At 35.8% G+C, this 20559-nt stretch overlaps 1 long non-coding RNA gene and 1 pseudogene across 1 annotated transcript; both read left to right on the forward strand.

The window, feature by feature from the left end:
* Positions 1-1867: 1867 nt before the first annotated feature.
* On the forward strand, positions 1868-15707 carry LOC131503568 (uncharacterized). The gene is made up of 4 exons (XR_009257462.1): positions 1868-1948; positions 3632-3714; positions 4476-4543; positions 15086-15707. It is a non-coding gene; the product is annotated as an uncharacterized LOC131503568 (long non-coding RNA).
* Positions 8910-10092, forward strand: LOC131503566 (cyclin-A2-like; annotated as a pseudogene).
* Positions 15708-20559: the final 4852 nt, after the last annotated feature.

The following is a 20559-nucleotide window of genomic DNA, read 5'->3' on the forward strand; positions in this document are numbered from 1 at the left end:
TGAGAACTACTCTTCTTATATATGCTCACATCACAGTTAATTTTTACATAGCCAGTATATTCATAATAAAGAAGTTTGTACATAACCAGTATATTCATTATAAAGAATTCTCTTCCTGCTGTGTGTGTTTTTATTTTTTATTATTTTTTTAATTTTTTTAAATTTTTTTTAATTTTTAAATTTTTTTTTTCAACGTTTTTTATTTATTTTTGGGACAGAGAGAGACAGAGCATGAATGGGGGAGGGGCAGAGAGAGAGGGAGACACAGAATCGGAAACAGGCTCCAGGCTCCGAGCCATCAGCCCAGAGCCTGACGCGGGGCTCGAACTCACGGACCGCGAGATCGTGACCTGGCTGAAGTCGGACGCTTAACCGACTGCGCCACCCAGGCGCCCCCTGCTGTGTGTGTTTTTAAATAAAAGCGGAGAAATGTTATATTTGTACACGGCCTTGGTCTTCTTAAGTATTGCTGTTAATTTTTCATATTTCCTCCTCTTTTGCGGTACAGCTCTGTCTTATATTTTCAGTCTGCTGAAAATATATATGTAGGTGTTTTTCAAAGATTTGTTGAGCAAACTATACTTACCACTAATATTCATATATCGGCAGTTTTTACATAAAATAACCCATTAATAAATTTTCTTTATATATTTCTATTAATCTTTATTATTTAAGAACTAGCAGCGTAGAAAAGAGTGAAAAATTTGAAAGGTTATCTTTACAAGAGAAATAAATACATTATTGCCCATGTTTGATTGATAAGAATGTTATAAATTATGTGCTTTTCTTAAGAGTTAAGTTTTTATTTGATGGGATGATAATTTAACAAAAAAATCTTTGAGACGTAGTGTTTTACCTTTATTTTTTTATTTCTAACAGAGCATGATTAGGAACATTTTTCTGTTCCTAGATAGAACTTATGCGTTTCAAATTTTGATGTTGTCTTCAATTTGGTAAGATACAAATAATTACTTAAAACACTGTTACGTGTGATTTATAATCACCTCCTTTATCTTCTGAGAGAAAACACAATAAGAGAAAAATCATTTTCAAAATGTGTATTTCTTTGTATCATAAAACTTTGACTTTTTTAAAATGATATTTGAGTACATGGTAACACAGTTTTAAGTGTTAATTTATAATTTACCTCAATTTAAAAACCTGTCTTAATTAGGAAACATACTAGTTCTAGAATCTAATCTAGGACACTGAATCCCATTTGAAATACTTCGTTATAAAAAACTAGAAGGTCACTAAGTTGATATTAATGTCGATATTATTCATACCATTGTGCTTATTATGAAGGCTAAAAATCTAAGGCCAGTTTAGAAGCTTTAGCGTCCTAAATTTTGCTTAATTTTTAAGAAATTACTGAATTATACATGTCATCCACTGTGCCTTATTTACACTGAATCTTATTTATTGATTTCAGACCATCAAGAAACAAAATAGAAATATTTATCCAACTGTAGATACAGTGAATTTAACATCAAGTTATATTTTGTTTTGACTAGGAAATGCATTATATACACAGAAGTGTAACTGATGGGGAAAATATAAGCCAAAATTTAGGCAGATTTTTTTGTTTGTTTTAGGGATATGGGCCTTGAATTATTTAAATCATATATAATTTGTGATCAGAATGTTCGTAGCAGGACCATAGATGGAATTCTTGTGTTGATTGCGAAAGAAAGAAATGGCGAAATGGTTGATCGATGTCTGATTCAAAGGCTTGTAACTATGCTTTCTGATTTGCGGGTAAGTAATTTCTTAACTTTCATTAAATTGAAACTGATTTCTAATGTGATATCTTACAGATAACTTTTAACTAAGTTTCTTTTATATATTCCATTATTAGATTTACCAGGAATCTTTTGAGAGTAAATTCTTAGAAGAAACAAGCAGGTTCTATGCAGCAGAGGGAAGGAAGCTAGCGCAAAAAAAAGAGGTATTTGAGATCAAGATGATAATTATAAATTCTTTCAATATCCATAGAAAAGATTATTAAAATGTAAAGAACCATGTTTCTTTATAATTCCTATAAATTTTGACAAACCTTTCTTCTTGACAATTTTTTTTCTTTGTTTCTTTTTTTTTTTTTTTTTTGGTCAGTTATGCTAAAGATTTGTCTACTTTGTTGATCTTTTCAAAGAAGCAACTCTCGGTATGGTTAATTTTTTTCTATTGTTTTTTTTTCATTTCTCTCTCATTAAATTCTATGCTAAATATTGTTTCTTCATTTGCTTTCGGTTTACTTTGATCTTTTTCCAGTGTCTTTAGGTAGAAAGTAGGTTTTTTTTTTTAAAGCTTATTTTGTTTTGAGGTCTTTGTTTTTCTGATGTAATTATTTATAACCATAAATTTTCTTCTAAGGAATGTGTTAGCTGCCATATTAAATTTAGGTATGTTCTAGCCTCGTTTTCACCTATTATAAGGTACTTTGTAGTTTCTCTTTGATTTCTTCATTGACACCTTGATTATTGAGAAATGTGTTGTCTAATTTCCACATATTTGTGACTTTCTCAAATTTTCTTATTTTCCTATGTTTCACTCCATTTTGATGAATGAGCACAGTTTTTATAATTTCATTCATTTAAAATTTATTTGCTTGTTTTGTGACTTGATGAGGTCTGTCTTGCAGAATATTCTGTGTGTACTTTGAGCAGAAGTGTATTCTGTTGTTGAGTGGAGTGTTCTATAAATACTTTTTCGTGTTTAGTGTTGTTAAAGTATTATGTTAACTTGCTGGTTTCTGTCTGAGTACTCTATCCATTATTTTGGATATAATATATGTTCTTTTATATACCATGTACGTTCTGTATGTACTGTACATCATAGATCTGTGTGTAGTCAAGTCATCAGCTTTTGTTGAATTTTCAGTGTTTCTCTTCATTTATAACAGCCCTTTGCTTCATGTATTTTATATTTTTGTTTGGTTATATTAAATTTTCATTTCCCGATTGTGGTTTATATACACAATGGAATACTACTTGGCAATGAGAAAGAATGAAATAGGGCCTTTTGTAGCAACGTGGATGGAACTGGAGAGTGTGAGGCTAAGTGAAATAAGCTACACAGAGAAAGACAGATACCATATGGTTTCCCTCTTATGTGGATCCTGAGAAACTTAACAGAAACCCATGGGGGAGGGGAAGGAATAAAAAAAAAAAAAGAGGATAGAGTGGGAGAGAGCCAAAGCATAAGAGACTGTTAAAAACTGAGAACAAACTGAGGGTTGATGGGGGGTGGGAGGGAGGGGAGGGTGGGTGATGGGTATTGAGGAGGGCACCTTTTGGAATGGGCACTGGGTGTTGTATGGACACCAATTTGACAATAAATATCATATATTAAAAAAATAAATAAAATAAAATAATACAAAAAAATTTCAAAAGCATGGATTCCAGTTACAAGCTGTAACCAGTTTAATAATTCTTGACATTCTGACTTGATAGAAACAAACTGACCATATAGCTGTGCCTTTCAAGGATATGATAGCTGTGTCTTTCAAGGTTATGACACTAAGTTGATTTAAAAGACGAATGTTTTTGTTTGCTTGCTACAAAAACTTTGTAACTTTCATTCTTTAAGTCCCATGATTCTTAAAATAGGAAGGTAAAAATTTTATTTTCAGATTCCTGGGTGTCTTTACCACATCAAGAAGCTCCTAGAAGGAGAAGTAGACAGAGTTAGAACCTACCTATGCCTTAACACACAGTAAGAATTACATATTTTGTATTTGTATATGTAATTTCTATATACCATATTTATATACACTTTGATTTTGCTTTACTTAGATCAGAAATTATCCGGGACACCTGGGTGGCTTAGTCAGTTAAGCGTCTGACTTCACCTCGCCTCAGGTCATGTCTGTGCTGATAACTCAGAGCATGGAGCCTGCTTTGGATTCTGTGTCTCCCTCTTTCTCTGCCCCTACCCTGATCGTGTGCATGCTTTCTCTCTCTCACTGTATCTCAAAAATAAATGTTAAAAATCTTTTAAATTGTCATATGATAGGATTAAATAATATAGTTCTTCACCTTTTTTGCTTAGTTCCTGCCTTTCTCCTTTCTTCATTTGTATCAAAAAGATGGGAAAGCCTGACAAATAAAACTTTCTTCATAAGTTTATTTTTTAGTTTTTTGGATGAGTGGGAAACTTCAGAAAATTTGTTGTTGGTCTTGTTTAATTAGAGATAAAATAGTAATTTTTATATAAACTAGATGTTTATTATTATCACATAATTTCCTGTAGTTATGTAATGATATTTATAACTCTGAAATCAGAAGTTCATGCAATGAAATTCAGTCTCCTGAAGACCAAACTACAAATCTTATGGCACTCATACATGCATAACAATGTAAAACAGAAATCAGGACAGATGACAATAATATATGCAGCAGGGTTTTGGAAAACCATTTTAACTCTCCATTAGGAGAATCTTGCAGTGATTCTAAATTCGTTTTATTTTTAAACAGGAAACAACTGATCACTCTGCTAGAAAAGCAGCTTCTAGGTGAACACTTATCAGCAGTTCTTCAGAAAGGTAAATGAGAATATGTATGTTTTGAGAAGGCATTATTAAAGAAAATAATTTTATTTTTTTACATTTTTAAATAATTGTAATTATTAATGCGTTCTGTGTGTAAGTCTTCCTTTAAAATGATTGATAAAACCAGATACAATTTTTTTCTCATTCTCTCATTTGCCAAAGCAGTTTGTGTCATGTAGTATATTCAGGGTTTTTTTATAAGAATACTAAATGAGAGTTACACATATACCTTGAGATAGTAATGTGCTCAAGCTTTATTTTTGGCTGATGTTTTAAAAATAGTCTGTATTGTTACCTTTTTTTTCTGGTGTTTTAAAATTTTAGATTGTAGGTTAGGGCTCTTGAGCACATGTTTTGCTTCTGGTATTTTCCCTTTTCTTCACGTAAGGGCAACATTTGTTCAACAAATTGTGATGAGCTTTTGCTTCTTGATGCAAAATAAATGGATTCAATACAGGACATACTTTTTTAGAAAACCTTATTAAATGAGTGCATGTAAACTAAAACCTGACGTTGAAAAGAAGTACATTATTGAAAGGAGAGTCTGTGTCTAGTGACCTCCCACAAGGAAAAGATTTAGGCATGATCATAAACGGAATCCTGGTGTTGCTGAAGTATACTTAACAAGGCTTCAGGGAATCGTGAATGTTAGTTGAAACTGGAGAGAGTAAGTGTAGTTGATCACATTGGCCTTTTGAAAAATTGGATTATATTCTAGATATGATTATAAAATTCCTGAGCACAAAGAGCATGTAGGAGAATATTGTAGTAACTGGAGCCTTGATTTTATGGTTGAAGAAGGGAGAATGTCATATTAATTCAGGTAATTTTATTCTTGGGAAAGGACTTTTTCGTATGTTAATCCAGAGTATTCTATAATTTTAAGTTTTATTCCTGTCCACAGTATACATTTGGTTATTATTTTTCCTTATCACGTGAAGTGCCTTGTAAATAAATTAAATACATAAAGGGGCGCCTGGGTGGCGCAGTCGGTTAAGCGTCCGACTTCAGCCAGGTCACGATCTCGCGGTCCGTGAGTTCGAGCCCCGCGTCAGGCTCTGGGCTGATGGCTCGGAGCCTGGAGCCTGTTTCAGATTCTGTGTCTCTCTCTCTCTCTGCCCCTCCCCTGTTCATGCTCTGTCTCTCTCTGTCCCAAAAATAAATAAAAAACGTTGAAAAAAAATTTTAAAAAAAATTAAATACATAAAATTTAACTATATTTTAATTTATCTTATTTCATCTCTTTCCATCTCATTTCATTCCATGTCATTTAATCTCATTTCATTTCATTTGAAGAGAGAGTGACCCTGATGAGAGGGCCAAAGGGAGAGAGAGAGAATCCTAAGAAGGCTCTACACTTATTGTTGAACCTGACACCGGCTCAGTCTCATGACCCTGGGATCATGACCTGAGCCACTGAAACCCAGAGTTGGATGCTCAGCTGACTGACCCAACCAGGCACCCCTAACTATTTATTTCACAACAGAAATATAGAGTGGGGAGAGCACCAGTACTGTGAATTTTTCTATTAGAAGGAAATTCATATCATCAGAAAGGTATTTCAGATCTTTGAAATTAAAATGAAATAGAGTCAGAAGAACTCATAATTTAAAATTTTTCTATCATATTATTTTTTTTTGGAATATGAATGCAGCTGGGTGAGGTGTCCAGGATCACCCTCAAGTTCAGCAATTTGCTAAAAAGTACTCCCAAGTTTTCAGAAAAGATAATGATGAAAATATAAATTGAAATCATCAAAGAGAAGAGGATCATAGAACAAACTCCAGGCATGAACTTTCAGTGGTCTTCTCCCACTAGGGTTGTACGGACAGAGCTTAGCTCTCCCAGAAATTGTGATTGACAGCATGCATTTAGTGTTGCCAAGTAGGGAAACTCACATCACATGGATGACTTTCAGCATGACTGATCTTAGTGTCCAGTCCCTTCAGAGATCAGGCTGGTATTTCCTGGCCCAAACCCCCCCACCATGAGTCACATTTTACCATGAACTGTGTAGCATGGCCCATTGCCCCCCAGTAAATAAAATGTTATCCTGCGTGGTATTCAGAGAGTTTACTGATTACCTTCCAGAAGCTGTATAAAGGCCAGACTTTTCTTTAAGCAAGAGATATCCTTTACTGCACAGTAATAGAATGGAATTAGATAAAATTAAAATAATTGTGTTTCTAATCTTGGTCTTAGAATAGAGTGATACTGGAAGCCCCCCATATGACTTACGGACATTTTCACTCTTCTAGGAAACATCTTTGGGATGGGTTTCTACAGGTATAACAGGTGTTTGTCCTTGAAAACCAGTGGGTTTTGTTTGTTTGTTTGTTTGTTTGTTTGTTTGTTTGACTTACTAAATAGATTATTGTTTCTGTGGTAACAGAAAAATGTGCATATCTACAAGGCTTTCCACATAGTTTGTGAAGCACCAGAATTAAGGAGAGGATTCTCCGTAAGAATGAGGAAATGTTTTAGTTTTTTCACTGCTGAATGGACAGATGGACATATATTGGATTGGAGAAAATTTGTGAACTCTTGCTTATTAGTGGAAAGAAAAATTTTTATTAGGGTTCCAAATAGTAGTAAACTTCATGGATGCCTATTTATGGGTTAACCATCGTGTACATTATCTGTATCCTTTCATACCTACATCTCTTCTGGGCTTGCAGTCCTCGCAATAATTAAGCTGATGGTCAGGGAACAAAGACTGATTCTAACATGGATGTTAGGCAGACATTTCAGAAGACAAATCACCCATTAGAACATTAGGTATCCCCGAGAAGTTATGAACTAGGGGTGATTTCTGGATCATCTTAATACAAATATTCTTACAAATCTTGGCTTATTTATAGGATTTCCTTATTTAAAATTAAATTTCTCCTTAGAAATGTTAAGGGTCCATTGTATCTCAGGGTTTCAGTTGAAGCATTTGTAATTATGTGCAGTCTTATGTAGATCCTCACATTTATATTAAATAAATGCATTTTAGTAACTTTTTCTAGCTAAAATGAAGTCCCATATCTTCCCCTACCTTCAGTATTCACTAAATACTGACTGAAGATATTTAGAGTACAATTTACTGCAAAGTGAAGGTTCAGAGAAATGGTTGGATCCAGAGAAAACAAAACAAAACAAAACCCATCCCGTGAGTTCATCTACACAGAGGTCATAATAATGGCAAAAATTAAAAGATAAAAGTCTTTCAAGATTCTAGGATATATGCTGCTGAAATGAGCACAGTCTTTCAACATTCTGAAGAAAATTGTTTTCCAAACCAGAAAGTCTACAAGATGCAGCCGTGTTTTATTAATCTAAAATTATGTCTGAGAGGTAGAGGAAGTATACATTTATAAGCCAACAGTGAAATACCGTTACTTCTGATTGTAAATTTCCTCTTGTGATAAATATACATAACTTAAACTTCACCGTTTTAACTATTTTTAAGCATACATTTCAGTGGCAGTGATTTCATTCACAATATTTGGAGCCATCAGTACCATCCACCTGCGGTACCTTTTAGGAATAGGAATCCTGTATGAGCTAAACAGTGCACTCTAAATATTTTGATGCTTGCATTTTAACTTAACTATTTTCAATATAAATGTAGTTACAGTGCAGAAGATATGGCAAGCGTCTCTGAAAATGCCTTATTGAGTTATTTGGTGTATTAACTACCTGAACTGCAGGAACAGCCAGCTGCCACTCCAGTGGGCTGCTTGCTGCGTCTTGGAAGCATCTTTATCCCTGCACACTGTGGGAAGTGCTTGCATATGCCTTTTGCAACCTCCTTGGTACTGCGTTATCCTTAGCGGGCAGGCTGCCTAGAGATGGGGCAGCTGGATGTGGCTGGAGTGTTTCTTGGCCTGGGAAAGAGTACACACTGCTTTGCGCCACAGACTTAATCCCACCAAGATCCCAGAAGCTGTGATGTTGGGCAGCTCCATGCCCAGGCCTAGAACCAGAGGGGCTGCTGATAACTGTAGCACATGACAATCCAAGAGGACCAGAAGAACATCAACCAAGAGAACGTGGTGCCTGCTCAATAAACTTGGGAAGGCGTGGCTGTACTGAAGGCCAGGAACCATGCTTTGCGGTGTCACAGCAAAGGCCCAAGACACAACAGATTGCGCCTCTTAAGGATCTTCCTATGCATGATGAACATGCTGCTGTACCTCCCTGGGAAGCAAACAGTAAGCATCCTCCATTTACCAGGCAGATAAAACACAAGAATAGACTGAAAAAGGCCAGATGAATCTAAAAAAAAAAAAAAAATCATGAAAATGTGCTGGCTTTCAATTTAGCTTTTACTTTACCTAGACCAAGAGAACCACTGGTATCTCTTGATTATCCAATGGATAGTAGTTTTGAGTCACCACGCGTTACGGACATATCAATTGTACTAGAAGATGGAAACCCAATGAATGTTAAAGAAGTCCTGGATTATCATGAGGATATTGACACATACCTTAGGGGAATGGAGATTAAATGTAAACCTAAAGGGGCACCTGGGTGGCTCTGTCAGTGAAGCGTTAAGTGTCCAATTTGGGCTCAGGTCATAATCTTGCAGTTCATTAGTTCGAGACCCGATTAGGTCTCTGTCCTGACAGAGCAGAGCCTGGAGCCTGCTTCGGAGTCTGTGTCTCCCTCTCTCTCTGCCCCTCCTGCACCTGTGCTCTGTCTCTCTGTATCTCAAAAATGAATTCAGTGTTAACATTTTTTTTAAATGTAGGCCTCAAGTGGGTTACATGGAGAAATCTGTAAGAGCTCACAAACAGTTTGACAGCTGTGCTTGTGGACTGGTTTAAATAGGAGAATAGTACAAAGCACAGAATGAGACCCTGCATTTGGCTGTGAACTATATTGATAGATTTCTTTCGTCAGTGTCTTTGTGCAGGAAATCTTCACCTTCTGGGCACACTTCTATGCTGTTAGCCTCAAAGTTAGAAGAAATCTACCTACTCGCACCAACAGTAAATCAGTTCTCCACCATAACTTGTCCACCAGCAGTCTGCAGACTGCAAAGTTGAAAGTTTAGCAATGTTTCTGTGGGAATTAAGTTTGATAGATGCCATACCTAAAGTATTTGCCATTACTGGAGCAGCCTTTCATTTCACACTCCACACAGCCACAGGACAAAGCTGCCCTAGATAATGAGTTCAAAAGACTGGAACTAATATCCTGGAGTTGGTGATACGTCTGTGGGTCCATGTCTGGGTTCTCTCTTCTGTTCTGTTGATCTGAGTGTCTGTTCTTGTGCCAGTGCCATACTGTCTTGATGATTAGAGCTTTGTAGTATAGCCTGAAGTCTGGGATTGTGAGACCTCCTGCTTTGGTTTTCTTTTTCAAGATTGCTTTGGCCATTCAGGGTATTTTCTGGTTCCATACAAATTTTAGGATTGTTTGTTCTAGCTCCGTGAAGAATGCTGGTGTTATTTTGATAGAGATTGCATTGAATATGTAGATTGCTTTAGGTAGTATTGACATTTTAACAATATTTGTTCTTCCTATGGAGCATGGAATCTTTTTCCATTTTTTTGTGTCTTCTGCAATTTGTCTCATAAGCTTTCTATTGTTTTCAGTGTATAGATTTCCTACGTCTTTGGTTAGATGTATTTCTAGGTATTTTATGGGTTTTTGGTGCAACTGAAGAGGGGATCAATTCCTTGATTTCTATTTCTGTCGCTTCACTGTTGGTGTATAGGAATGCAGTTGATTTCTGTGCGTTGATTTTATATCCTGCAACTTTGTTGAATTCATGAATTAATTCTTGTAGTTTTTGGTGGAATCTTTTGGGTGTTCCATGTAGAGTATCATGTCATCTGTGAAGAGTGAATGTTTGACCTCCTCCTGGCTGATTTGGAAGCCTTTTATTTCTTTGTGTTGTCTGATGGCAGAGGCTAAGACTTCCAATACTATGTCGAGTAACAGTGGCGAGAGAGGACATCCCTGTCTTGTTCCTGACCTTAGGGTCAGGAATTTTTCCCCATTCTCTCAATTTTTCCCCATTGAGGATGATATTAGCATTGGGTCATTCATATATGGCTTTTATGATTTCGAGGTATGCTCCTTCTATCCCTACTTTCTTGAGGGTTTTTATCAAGAAAGGATGCTGTATTTTGTCAAATGCTTTCTCTGCATTTATTGAGAGGATCGTATTATTCTTGTCCTTCCTTTTATTGATATGGTGAATCATGTTGTGTTGCGGATATTGAACCAGCCCTGTAATCCCCAGTATAAACCCCACTTGGTCGTGGTAAATAACTTTCTTAATGTATTGTTGAATCCAGTTGCCTACTATCTTGTTGAGGATTTTGCATCCATGTTCACCATTTTTTAAATGTATTGATTTAGTGTATTTAATGTATTTTTTCATGTATTGTTGGTTAATACCTTGTTGAGGATTTTGACATCCATGTTCATCAGGGAAATTGGTCTATAGTTCTCCTTTTTAGTGGGGTCTCTGGTTTTGGAATCAAGGTAATGCTGACTTCATAGAAAGAGTTTGGAAGTTTTCCTTCCATTTCTATGTTTTGGAACAGCTTCAAGAGAATAGGTGTTCAACTCTTCCTTAAATGTTTGGTAGAATTCCCCTGGAAAGCCATCTGGCCCTGGACTCTAGTGTTTTGGCAGATTTTTGATTACTAATTCGATTTCCTTACTGGTAATGGGTGTGTTCAAATTTTCTATTTCTTCCTGTTTCAGTTTTGGTAGTGTATATGTTTCTAGGAATTTGTCCACTTCTTCCAGATTGCCCATTTTATTGGCATATAATTGCTCGTAATGTTTGCTTATTATGGTTTTTATTTCTGCTGTGTTGGTTGTGATCTCTCCTCTTTCATTCTTGATTTTATTTACTTGGGTCCTTTCCTTTTTCTTTTTGATCAAACTGGCTAGTGGTTTATCAATTGTGTTAATTCTTTCAAAGAAGAAGCTTCTGGTTTCATTGTTCTGTTCTACTGTTTGGTTGGTTGGTTGGTTGGTTGGTTGGTTGGTTGGTTGTTTTCGATAACATTAATTTCTGCTCTAATCTTTATTATTTCCTGTCTTCTGCTGGTTTTAGGTTTTATTTGCTGTTCTTTTTCCAGCTCCATAAGGTGTAAGGTTAGGTTGTGTCTCTGCGATCTTTCTTCCTTCTTTAGGAAGGCCTGGATTGCTGTGTACTTTCCTCTTATGACCTCCTTTGTTGCATCTCAGAGGTTTTGGGATGTGGTATTATCATTTTCATTGACTTCGATACGCTTTTTAACTTCCTTCTTAACTGCTGGGTTAGCCCATTCATTCTTTAGTAGGATGTTCTTTAGTCTCCAAGTATTTGTTACCTTTCCAATGTTTTTTTTTTCTCGTGGTTGATTTTGAGTTTCATAGTGTTGTGGTCTGAAAATATGCACGGTGTGATCTCTATACTTTTGTACTTACTTAGGGCTGATTTGTGTCCCAGTATATGGTCAATTCTGGAGAACGTTCCATGTGCACCTGTGAAGAATGTATATTCTATTGCTGTAGGATGAAATGTTCTGAATATATCTGTGAGGTCCATCTGGTCCAGTGTGTCATTCAAAGCCATTGTGTCCTTCTTGATATTTTGATTAGGCGATCTGTCCATTGCTGTGATTGGGGTGTTGAAGTCTCCTACTATAACGGTATTACTATCAATGAGTTTCTTTATGTTTGTGATTAATTGAATTAAATATTTGGGTGCTGCCTCATTTGGCCCATCAATGTTTACAATTGTTAGGTCGTCCTGGTGGGTAGACCCCTCGGTTATGACATAATGCCTTTTCTGCATCTCTTGATACATTATTTATTTTAAAGTCTAGATTGCCTGATAGAAGTGTGGCTACTCTGGCTTTCTTTTCTTGACCATTAGCACGATAGATGGTTCCCCATCCCCTTGCTTTCAATCTAAAGGTGTCTTTAGGTCTCAAGTGTGTCTCTTGTAAACAGCATATAGATGGTAATTGTTTTCTTACCCATTCTGTTACCGTATGTCTTTTGATTGGAGCATTGAGTACATTGACATTTAGAGTGAGTACTGACAGATACTAATTTATTGCCATTATAATGCTTGTAGAATTGGAGTTTCTGGTGATCTTCTCTGGTCCTTTCTTTCTTGATTTTGGTATGTATGTATGTACGTACGTACGTATGTATGTATGCATGTGTGTGTGTGTGCATATATATGTGTGTGTGTATGTATATATGTATGTGTGTGTGTATACATACATTTTTTTTTCATCTTTTCTCCCCTCGGAGAGTCCCCCTTAAAATTTTTTGCAGGGCTGGTTTAGTGGACACAAACTCCTTTAATTTTTGTTTGTCTGGGAATGTTTATCTTTCCTTTTATTTTGAATGACCATCTTGCTGGATAAAGAATTCTGGGCTGTCTATTTTTCTGATTCAGCACATTAAAATATCCTGCCACTCCTTTCTGGCCTGCCAAGTTTCTGTGGATAGGTCTGCTGCAAACCTGTTCTGTCTTCCCTTATAGTTTAGGGACTTTTTTCCCTTGCTGCTTTGATGAGTCTCTCCTTGCATGACTGTTTTGTGAATTTGACTATGATATGCCTTGTTGAGGGTCAGTTTTTATTGAATCTAATGGGGGTCCTCTGTGCTTCCTGGATTTTGATGTCTGGGTCTTTCCCCAGGTTAGCAAAGTTTTCTGCTGTGATTTGCTCACTTAACCCTTCTACCCCTATTTCTCTCTCTTCCTCCTCTGGGACCCCTATGATTCTGATGTCGTTACTTTTTAATGAGTCACTGATTTCTCGAATTCTTAAATCGTGCTTTTTTGCCTTAATCTCCCTCTTTTTCTCTGCTTTCTTATTCTCTGTAAATTTGTCGTCTATATCGCTGATTCTCTTTTCTGCCTCATCCATGCTTGCTGCCCCTGCATCCATCCGTGATCACAGCTCAGTTATAGCATTTTTAATTTAACTCTGGGTATTTTTTTACTTCTTTTATCTCTGCACAAAGGGACTGTAGTCTATTTTGGACTCCAGCCCGTATTCATATTATCGTGATTCTAAATTCTGGTTCAGACGTCTTGCTTGTATCTGTGTTGGTTAAATCCCTGGCTGTCGTTTCTTCGTGCTCTTTCTTTTGGGGTGAATTCCTGATGAATTCTGTGGTTCAGGTTGTGCAGAGTCTTGTGTTAATCCTCCAATCAGTTTTGTAGGTGTGTAGGATGGTTCAGTGTTCACCTCAACAATAATATTTTATAATGTAAATTGAAAATAGAGATTTGTAAATAACGAGGCCCCAGATGTAGAAAACTAAGATATTTTTCTATTCAAGTCCTATCTTTGGATTTAAGAAATATTTCACTACCCAAAGTCCTACTTCTCTTTAAAACATTGATATATAATTTACATGTCATAAAATCAGTCTGTTTTAACACACATATTTGATTGGTTTTTGGTATATTAATGACAATGTGCAGTCATTGCCCCTGTGCAGTTTAGAACAACTTTTTAGTGATTGACAGTTTTCAGTTTACCGTGACAGTTTTAATGCTTAGAAATGCCAGTAAAAAATCTACATCCGAATATGTCATCTGTTATAGCCTTTTTTCATCTTCTGTTTTTATAACGAATTTAAATTTGAACAGAAAACGATTTATACTTCACATAAACCATAATAATAAATGGCAAACTGGTAGTATGGATTGATTAAAAAGGTAGGAATTTATCAACACAGTTACTGGGAAGTGAGAGGTGAACTAAAATAGCATAGTGTTTAGATCTCCGAAGTTGAGGAATGCTGAAAAGTTATTAATTTATAAATTGGCAGATACTAGTAAATTATGATATTTTATTAACCTTAGTTTTTTTATTTTATATGTTCAGTATGGTATATATATTTCTAGAATAGAGTTGGCAGAAAGTTTCTTTGGACGGTGAGGGTTCTTCAGGTAATGTTGAATAGAGAAAAGCAACATGTCGATAGTGATGTATTCTGATGCTGAACACGTGGCTTTTTAGAAGCAAATATACTGCTATATGTCCTTTGCATTCTGGGGTTTTTATGCTTGTTTATTTATTTATAGAATGATTATATTTGTCCATATATTTGGGTATATTGTATACCTTCCTGTTCTTATGTAAAAATCAGTATCTGGCACTTAATCAGATATTTAATGCGTCTAATTAAAGTTCTATTTAAAATCTGTAATTTTCTAATTCATGCACAGTAATATCTATATTACAAACTTATTTACTATAAATTTATGTGATGTATGTTTTGCGGCAGTAATACGAAATACACAGTGGTTTACAAGACAGCATTTATGACAGTGGAAAAACAAACAGTCCAGAGGAATAAATTACACTCTTTTTTCTGCCATCCATCTAATTATTTCTTAATAAACACTTACTGATACGACACTTACTTGCAAAGTTGAGGACTGTAGCATTTTTAATCCAGAGTAAATGTCTTGAATGTAACAATCTCAAATTAATGTATCATTTAACGTATATCTGAGGTGGGTATTTGTATTGCTAATTTTGCCTTCATGTTTCTAATATTCAGGCTTAAGCTTTCTTCTTGATGAAAATAGAATTGAGGATTTGTCTTTAGTCTACCAAGTATTCAGTAGGATAGAATGTGGCTTTCAAGTTCTTCTCCAGCATTGGATTGAGTATATCAAGGTATTTATTTAAAGAAGATGCTGCATTAAGTAATTTAGATTATTTATGGCTAATTTTTCCCCCTTTAATAATGTATTGTTTTTAATTTAGAACTTTCTATCTTTAAGAAATGTTTAACTTGAAATTGATGAAGAATCTATGCTCTAAGCCTTCTTGAAACTCTTACTTCTCTGTATATGTAAAGTCTTGCTCCCCCAAATAATACTTGCTTTTTGAAGGGGAAGAGTGGGGACATTATGTACTGGTGTAACATTTTCTTTTAGTGCCTCACATTTCTTTTACCACCTTAAATTTCTACTCTTCTGTTTAATAACAAGAATTTGTTATTGAAAAAGTCTGTAAGCATAAATTGTCTCAGAGAAACAGCGGGGAGAGAGTCCTCACCAGCCGAGTGTCCTCGTAAGTTCAATGTTTTTCAGTGAGTAATTAACTAATGTTTTGTGAGTGGTAGACTAACATGAAATTTATTATTTTAACCATTTAGAGATAGGAAATTGGGTGAAATTTAGTTAATTCATAGATACAAACAATAGACGTAGAGACGGACAGAAAGTAGCTTAATAGATGCCAGAGGCTAAGAGGGGAAATGAAAGGAGCAGCTGCGTAAGTGTTGCTGGTTTCCACAAGCATCCTCCCTATTTAGCTCTGGAATATGTTCATGACTTTTTACAGAATCCTAGTACACATTGAGCAGTCACTTTACTTACCTTCTCCCTGGAGGCTTTGGCAATTACTAATCAACTTTCTGTGGATACTGACTTTTCTGTTTTGGTTATTGCCTAGCAATTAAATCGTATGATATGTGGGTTTTTGTTTCTGCATTCCTTTACACAGGATGATCTGTCATCAATGTTATAGGAGTCTTTTATCGTTTTTGGTGTCAAAATAATATTCCACTGTATATCTGTACTATATTTTGTTCATCAGTTTGTAACTGGATGCACACTTGGATTGTTTCCACCTTTTGATTCCCACCTTTACTATGGTGGGGGGGGGCAGGTATTGGGAATTGTTCTTAATTTAAAGTTTTATATAACTTCCAGTTAGTTAGCATACACTATAATTTTAGTGTCAGGTGTACAGTATAGAGATTCAGTCCTTCTGTACAATACATGTGCTCATCACAAGTACCTTTCTAATGCCCACCACCTATTTAAGCCATAACTACCTCCCTTACCACCTCTCTTCTATTCTCTAGAGTTAGAAATCCATTTCCAGTCTGTTTCTCTTTCATTTCTGCCTTTGCTCATTTGTTTAGTTTGTTAAGTTCTACATATGGTTGAAATCATATGGTATTTCCCTTTCTCTGACTAACTTATTTTGCTTCTAGCTCCAAACATGTCATCACAAATGGCAAGATTTTATTCTTTTTTATGGCTTATATTCCATTTTGTATGTAGATCACTACATTCTTTTAATTTTTTAAGTTCTTTTTAAATTTAAATTTTAAATTTAAATTTTTTAAAAAATTAAATTCTTTTAATTTTTTAATGTTTATTTTTGAGAGAGAGAACACAAGTGGGGGAGGGGCAGAGAGAGGGGGAGACAGAATCTGAAGCAGGCTCCAGCCTCTGAGCTGTCAGCACAGAGCCTGATGCAGGGCTTGAACTCACAAATTGCGAAATCATGACCTGAGACAAAGTCAGATGTGTAACCGACTGAGCCACCCATGCGTCCCTACATATATAACTACTTTTTCACTCAAAGTTGGTGAACATATGGACAGTTTCCATATTTTGCCTGTTATAAATAATATTAATAACAATAATAATAATAATAATAATAATAATAATAATAAATAGTAATAATAAATGCTGTAAACATTGGGGTGCATGCATCACTTTGAATTAGTGTTTTTGTATTGTTTGGGTAAGTACCCAGTAGTGCAGTTGCCGGATTATATAGTCTATTTTTACCTTTTTGAGAATCTGCATACTGTTTCCTAGAGTGCCTTCACCAGTTTTTTCTCTTTCTCTCTTTCTCTCTCTTTCTCTTTTTTTCTCTCTCTTTCTCTCTCTTTTTTTCTCTCTCTTTCTCTCTTTCTCTCTCTCTTTCTTTCCCTCCCTCCCTCCCTCCCTCCCTCCCTCCCTCCCTCCCTCCCTTCCTTTTCTTTATTTCTTTCCTTCTTTTTCTTTCTCTTTCTTTTCTGCTTTTTCTTTCGTTTTGATTGCTGAGGGTATGACTTTTACTACTGTGCTGAATGACATTAGTGCAGAGTGGACATCCCTGTCTTGTAAAGGGAAACCTATCAGTTTTTCTTCATTGAGGATGATTCTAGCTATGTGTTTTTCATAATTGTCCTTTTTTATGTTGAAGTATATTCCCTGTAAATATTCTTTATTAAGGATTTTTATCATGAGTGGATGGTTTTTTTTTTTTTGGCTAATGCTTTTCTGTATCTGTTGAGATGATTATATGGTTCTTATCCTTTTCTTTATTAATGTGGAGTGTCATGTAGATTTGTGAATATTGAGCCAACCTTGAAACCCAGGAATAATCTGGTACATGATTATTTTAATAAATTGTTGGATTATATTTGCTAGTATTTTATTGCGAAGTTTTGCATCCATGTCCATCAGGGATGTGGCCTGTAGTTCTCTTTCTCAGTGTAGTCTTCCTCTTATTTGGAATCAAGATAAAGCTGGTCTCATAGTATGAGTTTGAAGTTATCCTTCCTTTTCTTTGTTTTGGAATAGTTTGAGAAGAATAGGTATTAACTCTTTTATTTTTTTTATTTTTTTAATATGAAATTTGTTGTCAGATTGGTTTCCATACAACACCCAGGACTCATACTCAATACCCATCACCCACCCTTCCCTCCCTCCCACCACCCCCTCCTTCCCATCCCCCATCAACTCTCAGTTTGTTCGCAGTTTTTAAGAGCCTCTCACGTTTTGGCTCCCTCCCTCTCTAACGTCTTTTTTATTTCGTCCCCTCCCCCGTGGTCTTTTGTTAAGTTTCTCAGGATCCACATAAGAGTGAAAACATATGGTATCTGTCTTTCTCTGTATGACTTATTTCACTTAGCATAACACTCTCCACTTCCATCCACGTTGCTACAAAAGGCCATATTTCTTTCTTTCTCATTGCCACGTAGTATTCCATTGTGTATACAAACCACAATTTCTTTATCCATTCGTCAGTTGATGGACATTTGTGCTCTTTCCATAATTTGGCTATTGTTGAAAGTGCTACTATAAACATTGGGGTAAAAGTGCCCCTATGCATCAGCACTCCTGTATCCCTTGGTATTAACTCCTTTAAATGTTTAGTATAATTCATCTGTGAAACCGTCTGTCCCTAGACTTACTTTATTTGGAAAGTTTTTGATGACGGTTTCAGTTTCTTTTTGGTTATTGACCTGCTCAAGTTTTCACTTTGTTTTTGTTTTTCATTTTCGCAGCTTATGTTTCAAGGAATTTATCTATTTCTTCTAGTTTGTCCAATTTTTTGGCCTATAGTTTTTCTAATATTCTTTTTTTTTTTTAAATAATTTTGTGGCGTTGGTTGTTATTTCTCTACTTTTATTTGTGATTTTATTTATTTGGGTCCATTCTTTTTTCATTTTGATAAGCTTGGCTGGCGGTGTATCTTCTTTTTTTTTTTCAAAGAACTAACGCCTGGTTTCATGGAGTTGTCTGATTTTTTTCTATATCATTTATTTCTGCTCTGGTCTTTATTATTTGCTTCCTTCTGCTGGCTTTAAAACTGCTTTTGTAGTATCCCAAAGGTTTTGTACTGTTGTGTTTTCATTTTCATTTGTTTCCATGTATTTTTTTTTATTTCTTCCTTAATTTCTTTTTATCGGAGAATTTAGTCAACTTTACATCCAAAGTAATTATTGATAAATATGTACTTAGTAACATTTTGTTGCTTTTTTTGTTTCTGGACGTTGTGTCTCTGTCACTTTTGATATCTCCTTTGCTCTCAAGGAGTCCCCTTTAATATTTCTTTCAGGGCTGGTTTAGTTTTATTTGTCTGGGAAACTAATTTGTCAAATTCTTTTAGTTTTATTTGGGAAGCTCTTTATCTGTCCCTCTCTTCTGAATGATACCTTCCTGGATAGACTATTCTTGCCTGTAGGTTTTTCCCATTCAGTATATTGTATATATCATCATTCCACGGCCTTCTGGCTTGCTAACTTTCTGTTGAGAGATCTGCAGCTAGCCTTCTGGGTCTTTCCTTGTATAGTAGGGACTTTGTTGTCTTGCTGCTTTCAGGATTTTTTGATGCTATATTTTGCCAGTTTAATTGCAGCATACCTTGGCGTTGTCCTGATCTTGTTGATTTTGATGGGGATTCTCTGTGTTTCCTGAATCCTGGATTTGCATGTCTGTTTCCTTCCCCACATTAGGGAAGTTTTGAGCTATTATTATTCCTCAAATAAATTTTCTTCCCCCTTTTCTCTCTCTCCTTTTTCTGGAGCTGCTATAATATGGGTGTTATTACGTTTGATGGAGTCACTGAGTTCTTGAAGTCTATTCTCATGTTCCGTAATTATTCTTTCTTTTGTTCAGCTTTATTATTTTCCATTTTTCTTCTCTAGGTCACTAAGTTATTTATCTCCTCATTCCAGTGCACTGTTCATTACATGAAGTGGGTTTTTAATCTCATCTGTTGCATCTTTCATTTTTGATGGATTCATTTTTAACACTTTTATCTCTGTGGTAAGGATGTCCCTGAGGTCTTCTGTTGTTTTGAATCCCAGCTTGTTTCCTTACGGTTGTTCTAAATTCTCCATCAAGTATGTCATTTATATCTGTTTCACTTAGATCTCTACTTGCCTTATCTTGTTCTTTCATTTGGAATAAATTCTTCCATGTTCACATTTTGTCTTCATTTCTGCCTCCTTCTCTGTGTTATAAAACACACTTATGGCTCCCTATCCTGAGAGTCGTGGCTTTATGAAGAAGAGGTCATGTAGTACCCAGGGCCTGCCACTTCAGGGAGTGTCTCCACTGTGCTGTGCGTACTTTGCCATTGTGTAGTACTTCTCTGTCTTTCTGACGTATCTCCAGAGGCTGCTTTTGGTCTTTGGAAAGAATGCGGTGTGTGCTCTGGTATGCTTGTGACATGAGGGCCGACACCACTTTTACCAGAACTGAAGCCTTGCAGGACTCTCTGGTTGGGAGATGTGGTGTGGGCAGGGGTTTATGCTGATTTTCTGTGGGAGGGACCTGGCATGCCACCCTGGGACTGAGGCATGCTTGACTGAGAAAGGTGGTCTTGTCAGAGTGTAGGGGTGTGCAACTTGGTGTAGCAAGTTAGGCAGTCATTGTAGGTTCCAGTTGGTTCTGGGTTTATGGTGAGGACTGGAGAAAGGAAATGAGGCTAGCCAGATCCTTTGTTCCTAGA

This window comes from Neofelis nebulosa (assembly GCF_028018385.1).
Source record: "Neofelis nebulosa isolate mNeoNeb1 chromosome Y unlocalized genomic scaffold, mNeoNeb1.pri SUPER_Y_unloc_1, whole genome shotgun sequence".
Lineage (NCBI taxonomy): Eukaryota > Metazoa > Chordata > Mammalia > Carnivora > Felidae > Neofelis > Neofelis nebulosa.